Source organism: Crocuta crocuta, unplaced genomic scaffold (assembly GCF_008692635.1).
Source record: "Crocuta crocuta isolate KB4526 unplaced genomic scaffold, BGI_CrCroc_1.0 scaffold750, whole genome shotgun sequence".
Lineage (NCBI taxonomy): Eukaryota > Metazoa > Chordata > Mammalia > Carnivora > Hyaenidae > Crocuta > Crocuta crocuta.
Genome location: NW_027529191.1, coordinates 1,288,246 through 1,303,082, shown reverse-complemented (window position 1 = coordinate 1,303,082; position 14,837 = coordinate 1,288,246).

Sequence of the window (14,837 nt, the reverse complement as noted above, 5' to 3'; positions counted from 1 at the left end):
CATCTTTGATGGGTCATGAATAACTGACTTCATAAAACCTGGGCCGATCCAAGTCCTGGTTTCTTCCCCGATGTCCTCTTCTGCTTGAAAGGGTGAGAAACGAGGAATGAGATGTTGGAGGAGAAACTTGGAAGATACTACCTGGATGCACACAAAAGGCTCTGTACTTGTGTATCTGCCTACGGAGGGTCCTGAGTGTCTGTTTACTTATACAAATCTGGGTTCGCACATGTTTACTGATGTGGGGTGATGACCTGGTTCTCCTCAAATGGTAGTAAGCCCCCCCCGACCCCGGCCCCAGGCCCACAGCTGCAGCACTCTCTCTCCGGCCAGCTGTTTCTTCCTCCAGGGAAGTGAAGGTCATTCTGCAGAACGTCCAGGAATCTGCGGTATAAGCAGGGAAGCCTTTGGGTTGGCGCTTCACTTGTTAGTTAGACTAACACGTGTATCATGGAATGATCTCACACCGTCTTCCTAAGTGATATGGCTCTGACATTTTCCAGGGTGTCTGATGCCAGTGGAAAGCAGATGGAATTTCCTTGAAAAGCTCCGATCTGGCTTATTAGTTTTATCCTGTCTTCTCCATGCTCTTCTTAGCCTGCCTTCTAAAAGGGCCCTAAATGCACCAGGTTCTTGGGCCTGAGATGCACTAGGTTCTCGAGTCTGAGATGCTTCTCATGCTCTAGGTGCACTCAGTTCTTGGGTCTAAGATGCATTATATTCTCAGGCCTGCGATGCACCAGGTTCTACGATGCACTAGGTGCTCGGTCCTGAGATGCGCTATGTTTTCAGGCCCTAATGCACTGGGTTCCTGGGTCTGAGATGCATTAGAGTCTCATTCCCGAGATGCTCCAGGTTCTAAGATGCACCAGGTTTTTGGGTCTGAGATGCGCTAGGTTTTTGGACTATCTCATTTGCACGTTCCCGCCATCTTCACCACCAAAGGGAATATTTCCTCAATTCCCAGGGTCTCCAAAAGTATCCCACAAAATGGCGTACCCCTGTTCAGTCTCCAGTTTCCAGGGAAGAGCTCACCTGAAACATTTTCCACCAAACAGAACCTGCTCTACACTTGAATATGTACCAAGAGGCTTGGAAACATTTACTGAGATGTGACAACCCATATCTCCTGTACTTACCTGCCCACTCAGTTTCTAGGTCTCTACTGTGCAGTGGACGCTGTGAAGATACCGGGAAATAGGCGATGAGTCCTGTACTTCACTGACTTTTTTTTCCAGAAGAGAAGAGAAGTAATAAACAATTGGGAAAATTAAGTCAAGTTTCCGAAAAAGGAAAATTGCGAGACTGATACAGAAGATGACGCATAAGCCCTTACCATAGGGAGGGTTAACATTTAGGCCTCAAATAGGTGTTCCTGACAGAATACACAACATGTGCAAAGGCCCTGGGGCAATGTAAGTGAGTTCCTTTAACCCTCTTTGAGAACTGCTGTGCTAGAACATTGTGGTTAATGTAAGGGCTGACAGGGCTGAGAAGGGTCAGTTCCCAGGAGACTCTGTGGGCACAATAGGGAGTTTAGCGTTGGAAGCCCCGAATGCAGCAGGAAGCCACTGAAGGGTCCGAGTGGGAGGGTGGCCTGGTCTGATGTACTTTTTAATAAGATGGCCTTGCTGGGGTGTGGGGTGGATGGGAGGAAGTGGCTTTGGAGAAACCAGTGGGGGGCAGCAAGTTGATTTTCTCTGGTTTCACATGGGAGACATGTTCACTTTGGGGCACGTGTGGAAAGTCTGCGAAGAGATTGTACTTCCTGGGTCCCCGTTACCACGTAGGGGGCGAGGCCGGTGACCGACGGGGCAGGACAAAGCTTTTGTGTTTCAGTTTCGCCTTGGTGGTGGATTTCAAACACTGCAGTGCTCACAGCTTTGGCCTAACGTGGCCAGCTTCTTCTCCACCGTTTTCTTAACCCCCCACTGCCCCTCATGAGCGAGAAGCTAAGCGCGTGAGCATGTGCACCCCANCATCGCGCCAGTGCCTCCTTCAGCCCCACGGAGGGCTTATTTTCTAGGCCATTTAAAATAGATTAGGAACTGTGGGCTCCCTTACACGGATGATTTGGCAAATTTGGCACATTAAGCATCATAAAGACTTGTGCATGACTCTGGTCCGCGTGTGTGTACGCCTGTGGTTTATGCTTCTTCCCGGGTCGGCCCAGGGTTAGGAGGGGGCCCTCCGGCCTGGCGGTGCTCTCCCTCCTGCGTGCCAGTGACCGACCACCAACACAGTCTTTCCTAACGAAACAAAACAGGGGCACCTGGCGGCTCAGTCAGTTAAGCATCTGACTCTTGGTTTCAGCTCAGGTCATGATCCCAGGGTTTGTGAGTTCAAGCCTCGCGTCCAGCAATCTCTGCTCTCAGCATGGAGGCTGCTTGGTATTCTCTCCCTCTCCCTCCCTCTCTGTCCCTCGCCTGCTTGTGTGTGCGCGCTCTCTCTCTCTGTCTCTCAAAATAAATAAATAAACATTTTTTAAAAAGAACTTTAAACAAAACCATTCTAATAACGTTCTGTTGGGCAGCTATCCGCACAATAATGAAATTTTAGCAATTCTGAGGAAAATGAAATTTTGTGTGTAGTTCATACATAATTACAGGTGTTTTGATATAGGAAAGGTGTGTCTATGTGTCTGTGTGTGTGATTCTTACTAGTAAATAGTACATTTAGTTTTAATGCACAGACTTTATTTAAAGACAATTAGGCTTGCAATTAAATGTTACCATACCAGCCTCTACAGTATATCATAAACTGAACTTTTGATATTTTAATATAGACACAAGCAAATGATGTATATTTAATATAAACATAAAACACATGCATATGACCTAGAGAGGGATAATTTGGAAACATGTTTTAGAATACTCTCAAGTTGATTATAACACTTTGTGAATAAAAGTAGATCGTATTCCATATATCCCAGTTTGGGGGGATCTTTGGGGAATGTTATTCGAAAAGAAGGACTTTTGGGGGAGACCAGGGAGTGCCACAGATGGAGCATTTGAGCCGGAGCAAATGCATCCGGTGAATTGAGCCAGAGGCGACCAGGGGGCCGTCGAGCTCAGTGTTTTCGAGCTCAGGTGTTTGGCCCCGCTCCCCTCCGGGCTTATTTTTATTCCCTGGAGCTTGTGTCTGCCCTCGCAGCCCCTTCCCCGTCCCCTCCTCAGGCCCGTGCCCACGCTCTGTGGCCCGATGCGCAGGCCGGCGCGGAGCTGAGCTGCGTACCAAGCGGCCTCCCAGCAGCCGGCCCACCCCTGCCTCGTAATCAAGCCCGATGTCTGTGTTGACGGCAGACGCGGAAAGTGGCTTGTTCTCGGGTCCCCAAGCCGCCTGCCGCCCCTCTCACCTGGGTTCCTCCCCACCCGCGCCGCCCGGGGACGCGCCTGCGGTCACTGCGGGCCTGGCGGCTGACATTTCCACGCGGCACAGTCCATGTGGCCCAGAGGGAGCCAGCAAGATTGATGGCCCGGGAAGCTCCCCAAACATGGATTTAGTAAATGCCTGGGAGAGGGTGGGGGCCCGCGACCAAATATCAGAGCGTCTCCTCTGACATTTGCTTCCACGTCAAGGACGGAGCCTGCAGCCCGTTCATCCATCTGCAAATCAAAACAGGCCAGGTTTCGGGTCGGTGACTTGCTCTCCGGGCTCTTAGGGCCAGGCTGTGCAACGCCTTCTTTAAGTTCTTTGTTTTCTGTGTCTCAAAAGGGGTTGAGGGGAGCAAAGCAAATGCAAAATAAATAAAAGGGACTTCTCTTCTGGGAGGAGATGATACAGCTACTTTTTAAAAAAAATTTTTTTAATGTTTTTATTTATTTCTGAGAGAGACAGAGACACAGCGTGAACAGGGGAGGGTCAGAGAGAAAGAGATACAGAATCTGAAGCAGCTCCAGGCTCTGAGCTGTCAGCACAGAGCCCGACACGGGGCTCGAACCCATGAATCATGAGATCATGACCTGAGCCAAAGTCAGACACTAAACCGACTGAGCCACCCAGGTGCCCCGATACAGCTACTTTTTATATCTGTAGGGTGCATTGTGTAAAATCTGTGTGCGACTTTAAATTATCATAAATCCCATGGTGCATATCTGAACTCACTATTTAAAGAAACATTCTAGAGGCGCCTGAGTGGCTCAGTTGGTTAAGCATCTGACTCTTGGTCTTGGCTCAGGCCATGATCTCACTGATCTCACAGTTCGTGAGTTCGAGCCTGGATCGGGCTCTGTGCTGACAGTGTGGACCCTGCTTGGGATTCTCTCTCTGTCCCTCTCTCTCTGCCCCTCTCCCCCTTGCGATGCCTCTGTCTCTCTCAGAAAAAATAAATAAACTTTAAAAAAAAGAGTAGATTTTTTTTTAAGAAATATAGGAACGCTTTAATCATGGTCTCCTGTGACTCAGAGCTGGGAGGGCCATGGAGATCGTCTGGCTGAACTTGGTATTTATATGTGCAAACAGTTGCCCAGGGAGGTGGAATCATCGTCTGACACCATAAAGTTTGTAAGAAATGGCACCAGAAAGCGGAACCGCATCTCAGGAATCTCTGGCGTCACCTGTCACCTTGGTGCCAGAGACCATTGTCCCGGGTCCCGTACGCAGTCTCCCTACACGCGTCACACCTGCTCAGTGCACTCACTATTGCCACTGCTGGGAGCAACACAGACAGCCGACCCTCTGTCTCCTGACGGCTCCGTCTGCTGTTCGCACGTCACCAGGATGTGCGGGACAGATCAGTGCTCAGATCTGGGCCAGATGCCGCTGCGTGGCCTGGGCCGGCCACTTGCTGTCCTCCCTTTCAGTGTTTCCCTCGTAGGAAGAAATCTTACGTACGGCATAGCACAGACTGGCTCATGTTCATACAAATTTACTCAAAATGTACTTACTCAAGTCTTTTCATTTTTTATTATACAAATGGACTTGAGAATTAGTTATAGGAAAGTAAGAGAGCATTTTCACAGGCGTGTTTGTTTCTCAACAGAAGGTAAAGACACTGAGTGCAGTCTGATTCCGCTCACCCCCCTTACACATCAAGACTGTGGGGAAGGGTTGATGGCGCTCACGTGGCACGTGGGGAAGGGCCTCCAGGTCCCTGCTCAGGGACATGCTGGACAGGCACCTGAGGACCATTCCCCAGTACCCTCTGTCTGCACCCCTCCCTGCCCCTGAGACACCCCCCCCAACAGGCCACCAGTGCCCCAGGGTGGTGGTATGGGGTCAGCTTAGGCACCTTCCTAAAGACGTGAGGCCTTGGAGGCCTGGCTGTGCTCTACACATTTACCTATTAATCCAGTAAATTCACTCCCCTGGACGTCTCTTCCTTTATGGAATCATTGAGGCTTGATGCTTGCACACAGTTGGGTTTTTTCCTTTTCTTTTTCCTATTGGATTTGCCTATGAGTTGATGGAAAAATGAACCAAATCACTTTCAACTGCCTGCCTTTCCCTCCTCTCAGAATGGCCCCCAATTATTTTAACCAAACAGTCTGAACATTCAAATAATGAGGTGTCCACAGGCAGAAGACCATCTTTGCTAAGTTGTTTTGGTAGAAAGACCATCGCCGTAGTTGACTCTGCGTAAGCTGAGATCTTTTCACCAGCTAACACGGGCAAACGGGAGCTCCGTTTCCGCTACAGCCGCCAGTGCCCATTCGTGATGTGCTTGTGCAGTAGCTCAGATTGGATGGAAGAGTCTGGCTGTTCATTACAGAATTTTATAACAATATGTTTCTTACAGATTTTGACTCTGTGATGTTTAAACAAACATCGTGTGAAGTGTTAACAAGCGCGGAACCCAGGAAGGATCTGCCGGTCTCCCCTTCTAGAACGCAGCACAGGATGCGGGCCCGGGCAGCAAACTGACCACACTGTTGCTGAAGGAAGGCCGACTGCCTGTGAGCAGGGAGGGACACAAGCTAGGGACAGATTTCCAGGACAGGCTCGCAGGATTTGCCCCACTGTCTGCCCATCAAGATGCGCGTTTCTTGTTGGCATTGTATGCGCATCTTGGCTCTAAGACGTGATGAAAAATACCTTTCCAGTAAGGGATGTAGGATTCAGGGAGGCCTGGAGTTCATTCCTCCCACACGTGGGCACCAATTGGCTGGATACATTTGTTTGCACACAAAACAATTTATTGTGAGTCATTCATTTTTGTACAGAGCTTTCCAAATATAAGGAAGAAAGAAAAAGCATAGAGAGTGACTAGTAAATTTTATGTAATGCATAGATATTATATAAACTCTGTTAAACACGCCCCAGCCCCACTTACCTTCAATCCCCTTGCTGTTGTTATTTTGTAAAGGTCATACTTTTATAAGGAGTCACAGAGAAAAGTGTAAGTGACACACTTGTCAGGGACCACTGGGGACGGAATGTCTGTGTCCCCAAATTTTATGTACTGAAAACCTAGCCCCCAGTGTTCAGGTGCCAGAGGCAGGCCTCTGGGAGGGACTGAGGTCCCAGGGGCGGCGCCGTTTGACGGGCATCCTGCTCCTGCGGGAGGAGACAGGACAGTTGTGTCCCCTTGGCCTCCCTGCCCATGAGGGTGCGCCCACAGGATGGCTGTGCAAGCCCCCCATGTCCGGTGCTTCTGTTACAGCCACCTGAGCCCACTGAGGCCAGAGCAGGCCAGAAGGCGGTCGTGGATGCTCGTGGGACAGTTGTTGACCATTAGTGAAGCTTACAACATGGCAGCCTCGTCCTCGATGCTGGGGCCGTGCCACCCAGTCTTCCCGACGGCCCTTCTAAGGCAGATACGATTACTAACACTGTCCCCATCCTGCAGGTGACAGAACAGAGCCCAGAGAGGCGGTGGATCTTACTCAAAGTCACCAGGTGGCGATACGGTGGGCTGTGCCCACCGTGTGCTGCTCGGGCCTCGCATGCAAGCACTGAGCTAGGGGTCTGCCACCACGGTCCCTCGGGAACCACTGTGACCCTCGGCTCCACGGCTGCAGCGTGAGGTGCGGGCCGGCCCACCCAGTCTGACCGCCCTTTCCTGTAATTACAGACCCAGGGCTGGGGGACTGCGTCCCCACGACCTGACCCGGGCAGCCCGCCCATGCCAGAGGTTCCCGTCTGCCCAGTGCGGTCTGGGCAAACTGTAATCGGGATATTTTGTCGGGAGATTTTTTAATTGACAAAATCGTCCCATGAAACTGTCTTTTTTTTTTTTTTTTTACTTAAAAACATACCGCTTTGCCACCTGAAGTTGCCGTTGCATCACTTATACGTGTAAGATGTGCCTCCGTGACGGGTGCGCACCTGCGGGGTGCAGGCCTGCGCCTCCGCCCACGCTTGGCCGGCTGCCCCCGAGCCTGTCCCCGGCCGCCCCCGAGCCTGTCCGCGCGACCCTGAAGATACAAGTCACTCTGTTGATAATTGTTCCGGACTCTATTTGATAACATCAAACCCTTATGATGCGTTTGTGCCTCTGCTGCAGGTTGGTGTTAAAAGTGTTTCCAGATTTAAAATGTGGAAATTTAAAACGACCTTAGCCTGGTCCATATGGTCCAGATTACTCCCCTCCCCCCCCCACCCCTTATTTCCTTATTTTCTTCTCTTTTGCTCTCTCCTCCTTTCTTTCTGACCCAAGAGGATATTATTAGCTGAAGATATACTATCTATAGACGTTTTTAAATTAAATTTATGAAAAAGGAATTTTATCTTTGCCCATTTCTATAGATTTTTGCTGTTTCCAAGCTATTTTTTTCTAGAAATACTGATTTTCACCTTATCTCACGGAGAACCTTCTTAGTCACCTAGCAGGGCCATCAGGTGCAGGGTAATTTCAAAAATCCGAGGTATTCCTCTTCCCCCGCTCTGTGAACAGGAGCTTTTCCATTTATGCCCCTAGGAGAACCACAAAGACGCAGTAGGTCACGGAACCCAAGATGGAAGTCAGCGTGCCCTGCGTCCTGGGTCCTGGCGTGGCAAGTGCGCTGCGCCCTGAGGTCGGGGTCCCTCCCGGCGCTGGGGAGCCGGGGTGGCCTCTGCGTGCGCGCCCAGCCCTGGCCCTACGACCCCCCACATGCCTCCCTCGGTTTCCTGCAACTTTCCTAAAGCTGCCCTTCCCTGTGGGCAGCCTGTGGTGGTTCCCCGCAGCCCAGGATGAGATACAGACCCCTGGGAACCCCGTGCCCAGACACAGGCCCCTTTCCATCGCCCCATGCTTCTGTGCCCCTTTCCTCCCTGGCAGTGTCCCTGTCCCTTAGTCACGGTGCTGCACGCCCCTCCCGCTCCGCGGGCATCTCCACCAGGGCGCTTGTGATGGGCACTGATGCTGGCGCCCGCACCTCACTGAGTCCACCCTGTGCAGGCCTGGCTCCTGAGCTCTTCACCTCTGGATCTGGTCTCCGCCACCCTCCCCCCAACCCCGGAGCTGGTGGCTGAGCCGGGTCTGTGCAGCTCTTCCCGGCAGCCAGGGGCTCCCAAGCCCTCCTCCTCCCACGGCATCTGGGGGAGATTTCCACAACACACAGGCCCAGATGCAGAAGGCAGCAGGCCTCTCTGCTAGGCACCAAAGATGCCACCTCCTGGCTTTGATAGACCCAGGTGACAGTACGCTTCCACTTCCCCAAATCCTGTACCCACATCCTTGCCATAGGCACCTCCTGCCTTCCCTTCTGCAGGACACAGACTGAAAATTAGACCGTGTGAGGGGCACTTGGGTGGCTCAGTCAGTTAAGCGTCTGACTTCAGCTCAGGTCATGATCTCAGAGCCATTGGGTTCGAGCCCCACGTCGGGCTCTGTGCTGACAGCTCAGAGCCTGGAGCTGCTTCGGATTCTGTGTTTCCTTCTCTCTCTGCCCCTCCCCCACTCGCTCTCTGCCTCTGTCTCTCAAAATAAAATAAATACATAAAAAATTAAAAAAAAATTAGGGCGTGTGAGACAGGAAGAGATGTGGAGAGAAGAAAGATGGCGGCCCTTATTCACTCAGCCGTCCTCCTTGCTGCTTGAGAAGCCAGTCACTTTTGAACCCACAGTGACCAACCGTTAGCTCTCTCAGGATCATTTGCACTTTACAAACACAAAGTTTTAAAAAATAAAGANGGGTGTTATATGGAAACCAACTTGACAATAAACTATTTAAAAAATTAAAAATAAAATAAAATAAAGACAAATCAATGCTCCAAGGAAGGGAGGTCCAGTGCAGGGGTGGGGGGTGGGCGTGGGTCCTGGTCTAACTCAGTGAAGTTAAGGTCCTTCCCAAATTCCTCACGCCCAGCCCCACAGGTGTGCTCAGGTGTGTCCAGGTCCTCCCCGGTGAGGCCCTGATCCCCCTTCTCCTCAGTCATAGCATCCGAGGGGCAGCAGAGGCGCTCGGGGATGCACGACCTCACTCCAGAGGTGAGCCCCGCAGCTGGTGTTGGGGCTGCTGGGAGGGCGCAGTTCTGAAACGTGCGCTCAGGAAACCGCAGTTCAAATCCAGTTCAATGACTTGGGGCGACTTACCTTTCTGAAAATCCGTTCTTCCCTGAGAATAGAGCTGATAAGACCTCCTTTGCCTCATTCTGACTCTTGTGAGGACCCAGCAAAATAATTAACATGAAGATGACATCACTTAAAAATAGTCATTTTCGGGGCACCTGGTGGTTCAGTTGGTTGAGCGTCCGACTTCGGCTCAGGTCATGATCTCACGGTTCGTGGGTTCGAGCCCCGTGTCGGGCTCTGTGCTGACAGCTGGGAGCCTGGAGCTGCTTTGGATTCTTCGTCTCCCTCTCTCTCTGCCCCTCCCCCATTCATGCCGTCCCTTTCTCAGAAATAAATTTTTTAAAAAAATAGTCGTTTTCGTGTTTTCTTTTATGAATTTTCTATTATTATTTTTATTTGAAGTCTAATTAACCTGCAGTGTTATATCATTTCGGGTGTGTAATATTATGAGTCAACAACTCTGTACCCTTCTCAGCACCGTGATAACAGTCACCAAATGTCACCGAAAGTTTTGGTGATCTTGTGGACCATACTGCCTGTGCTGTATTTGTTATCTCTGTGACTTATTTGGTAACTGTAAGCCTGTGCTTCTTAATCCCATTAGCTATTTCACCCATCCCCCACCCACTCTCCCTCTGGCGACCGTTAGTTTATTCCTTGTATTCAAGAGTGTCTTTTTTGTTGGTGTGTGTTTGTCTCTTTTTTTCTTTGTTTTGTTTCTTAAGTTGCATATATGAGTGAAATCATAAGGTCTTTTTCTTTCTCTGGCTTATTTCACTTAATGTCAGACCCTCTAGGACCATCCATGTTGTTGCAAATGACAAGGTCTCATTGTTTACATGGCTGAGTACTATTCCATCGTATGTATACGCCACACCTTCTTTCTCCATCCATAAGTCGATGGACCCTCGGGTTGTTTCTATATCCTGGCTACTGTAAATAATCATGCTGTAAACATAGGGGTGCATGTATCTCTTCAAATCAGTATTTTTGTATTTTGAGGGGATAAATACCCAGCAGTACAATTACTGGACCAAAGGGTAGTTCTATTTTCAACCTTTTGAGGAACCTCCACACTGTTTTCCAGAGCGGCTTTACCAGCTTACATTCCCACCAGCGTCCTCACCAACACCTGTTGTTTCTCGTGTTGTTGATTGTAGCCATTCTGACGGGTGTGAGGTGGTATCTCAGTGTGGTTTTGATTGCATTTCCCTGATGGTGAGCGATGTTGAACATCTTTTCATGTGTGTATTGGCCATCTGTGTGCCCTCTTTGGAAAATTCATATTGAGGTCCTGTGCCCATTTTTAATTGAATTATTTATTTTTTTGGTGTTGAGTTGCAGAAATCCCTTATATATTTTGGATTTTACCCCTTGTAGAGAAGTTATTTGCAAATACCCTCTCCCACTCAGTAGGCTACCTGTTTGTTTGTAGCTGGTTTCCTTCACTGTGTAGAAGCTTCTTGGTGTGGTGCCAGTAGTTTACTGTTTGGAAAGGTCTTTTCCATCACTTGGGTCACAGTTAGTTGGAGGATATTTGTGCACAGAGGAATCCCACTTCTCAGCTCGCACCTTCCTGTGAGCTCCTTGCCAGTGAGATGCCCATGAGTTTTGGAGAGCCACGAATCCCAGCCCATCCTTGGCATTTCCTCTTGGGAGAACAAAGCATCTCCACTCAGCACTCTGTCCAAAAGGAAGGTTGCTAAATGTGCCCACGCCCCTCAGTGTGAGGATTTTCTGGTTGGAACAGGAGGCCTTGATTTAAGTTGAACTAATAACATATTGAAGTCACAGTCTACAATCACGACCTTGACAGACAGTAATTATAGACATCCTAAGAGGGGGCTTGCTGCTGCCACTCTGACTTTCTACCCAAGGGTCCCCTGCAAGTTTTGTGGAGTTCACTGAGCAATTAACAGCACAATTCAGTGCATGGCATCGCGTGCCTCAGAAACAATAGGAGTGGGACTGTTCTCCTGAGCGTACCATGCCCGCTCATCACATCACCTCCTTGCCACGTGTACTCAGAAGACAGGTGACTGGTTCAAACAGACCTGAACTTGAGCCTTGTCTTTCCTGAGCAACCTGTCCATCTTCTGAAGGATGATGCTATGGTGTGGATATCTGTGTCCCCCTAAAATTCATAGGTCGAAACCTAATAGACTAGGTGATGATGTTTGGAGGTGGGCCTTTGGAGGTGATCAGGTCATGAGGGCGGGGCCATGAGTTGGGCTGGTGCCCTCGTGGGAGCCCCCTGGGAACCCTCTCGCCCCACCTCCCATGTGAGGACACGGCAGGAAGTCTGCGACCCAGAAGGGCCTCACCTGATCCTGCCAGCATCCTGATCTCAGACTTCCAGCCTCCAGAGGGAGAAAGAAGTTTCTATTGTCTATAGGGGCACCTGGTAACTGGTATTTTACTGTAGCAGGGCAATCGGGCTGGGTCAAAGGTCTTATATTTTTCCAGTTGGTCAGTAAGTGTTCAGGAGCCTCCGATATGTGCCGGCTCCTGTGCTGGACACCATGAGGAATCCACGGAATCGTAAACATCTTCCATAAACATCCTGAGTAAATGTGTTATCAACATTCACTCCTTTAAGGAATTTCCTCTCAGCCTCTGGTGATACAGAGGCAAACCGATACAATCCCTGCCTTCAAGACACTTGCCACGTTTACAGCAGTGACAGCAGCAGCTGCAAAGCCCAAGGAGCCTGCTGGCGATGTCGGTGACAAGTGCATACCACGGAAGCTCCCGGCTGCAACCTACGGCAGTTGGCTGAAGGGTGGCCATGACACAAATCAGTGTGTGGCCCGCCTGCAGCTGGAGAGACCTGGGAAGTCTCTGAAAGGCTAAATGGTGGGATTTGATAAGAGGGTTGGAAAATCTTTGATATTTAAATAGAGGGGATGCTGGTGTGGGCAGAAGGGAGAAAGTAGCCTCTCTTCAAGGGACGCTTAGAAAATGTTAGACGTGAGGGCCCGCTGGCAGTAGTGAGACAAGACTCAAGAGACAGTCTTAACCTGCCTCACGGGCCAAGGGTTTGCATTTCCAGCTCCACCTCTGAACTTCAGAGTCCTCACCGGCCGTGGGCATAGTCTGCAAGCTTGCATGTGAAACACTTTCAGCTTTATATTGTGAGACATGTGGAAGATGTGACAACGAAGGCAGTGACCATCATTACTGTTGAGTTGCTTTAGTGTCGAGCAGCGGCGTGGCATCCCAGAAGCAGCAGTTTAAGACTCTTGCCACAGCGTGGAAGGAGGAGGAGGAATAGGGAGGCAGGTGGGGACGTGGGCTCAGCTGAGGGTAATTAGGATCGGGAGGAAGGCAAGAAGGACGGCGGGTGACGTCTCCATGTCCTCTGGTTGGGTTTGTTGGGCGTTGCCTCTTGAAAAGCTTTGATTTCAGGAAGAATCACCTGTTTCACCGGAAGTCAAAGAAAATAAGCCTGGAAGTCTTAGTGGGTGGGGGTTACCACCCCAGGGCCCAGTCCTACAGCTGCCTGCCATGGCGGGCTCGTTGAGCTGTCCGCACTCACACACCGTGGCTCCCCGATGGAGTGGCGGATGCAGGTGTGCAGTGCAGGACCCGGACAGAGCACTGCTCTGTGGCTGACGCCGATCGCCACTCCTACTTTGCATTGAAAGGTATTTGTCTATGCGCTCTGACACCTCACGCTTGGGACCGTTAGTAAAAGGAACTGAAATTCAGCCTTAGATCCCTCTAGAACAGCCCTCCATACCTGGGGACCGGAGACTTTGGCCTGGATCGGCTCTTCCTTCCCAGAAACCTGGGCAAGCCCTTCGGCTTTCCCAGATGTCAGCACCCCAGTCTCAAAATAGAGGGAGTTGACTTGGCTACTGGGTCATTAAAGCTGCTTTCAGTTCTAATGTCCACTGACTCCAAGCCGTTCTGTTGTGAAGTTTGTTGTTGGGGCTGTGGCTTCTGTGACAGATTTTCAGTCTGCACCAGTGGCTGTGGGCTGCGCTGACCTGGCGGGGTAGAGAGCACCCCTGGGGTCGGCGTGGGGATGGCCTCGGGGGAGGGGCGCTGGTGGAGGGGACCCGGGAAGTGGCTGATGGCACCGGATGCTGGGGGCTGGGCTAGGTGTCAGAGCAGCCCCCTCCTCTCTGATGTGGCACGGATTGGCCTCTGTTTTAATTGCCTTCATCTTTAATTGCTTTTCTATAACATTTTGCTTAATTTGGAAGAAATTTTCTAATGAGCTTGAATGATCTAATTGGACCTAAATGTGATTTCCTTGTGGCATTGTTTATCGGTGTGTAAACAGTCAGCAGATCCCAGAACCAGTTATAAATACAGTGGGAAGCAATGAATGGTGTGGTTTTGGGGGAGTTCGAGTTGCTTGTAATTATTATGTGACCTTGGAAGTATAGTTTTTAACATGAATGTATTAATCATTTTTTACAGTAATTAATACATACCTTTTGAAAATACTAATAGATGTAAGAAATAGTATTTTTAGGGTATTTTTTGGTTACATAAATGTGACACGAATTCGTTTTCCAATAAGACATTAAACAATTAGAAGCATTTAAGGTGAAAAGTGAAAATCATTCTTAGTCCTCAACATCACACTCTTTTTTCCAAAGATGGTGCCTGCTCGCCCTGAGTCTGAGCCTTCTCCAGATGCTCTTCCGCTCAGTGACGAGTGTGCACATGTGGATGTGAGTCTGGTATCAGGTTACAGAGTGCACACGTGAAGTAACAGTACCTGCCATGTCACACGGCGCTGTTAACACTTTGCTCTACATCTTCGTGGCCTGTGCCTTGAGCCATACTGACCAGTCCCAGACTGTTTACCATCATCGAGCCAGCCCACCACTGACGGGGTTTTGTTTTTGATCATACACAGTACTGCACTGAACAGTTATACGTGCATCCGTGCACACGTGTGACTAAAACATATTTGGTGGCTACCGGAGCGGTAATTGTCAGGCCCAGGTGTGCACACTCCCAAATTCCAGGGGGCAAGGTGTTCTGTCACTGCCATGCAAGCCCGTATAGTCCTGCTCACCACCTGTCTCTGCACCTGCACACAAGCGCACCCANGCCGGTCCTCGTTTCCTTTCCCGTGTGAGTCTTGAGAATCAATGAGATGGTAGCTTCAGATACTGCCTAAGCTTGGGAAACACCTATCATCATAAGATAGCTGGAAACAGACCATCCGTTTGGTAGGTTTTGTTGTTTGTTTTTTATAAGTGTATTTATTTATTTTGAGAGAGAGAAAGAGAGAGAGCACAAGCAGGGGAGGGTCAGAGAGAGGCAGAGAGACAGAGAATCCCAAACAGGCTCTGTGATGACAGCGTGGGACTCGAACTCACTAACTGGAGATCATGACCGGAGCCAGAACCAAGAGCTGGACACTCAACTGACTGAG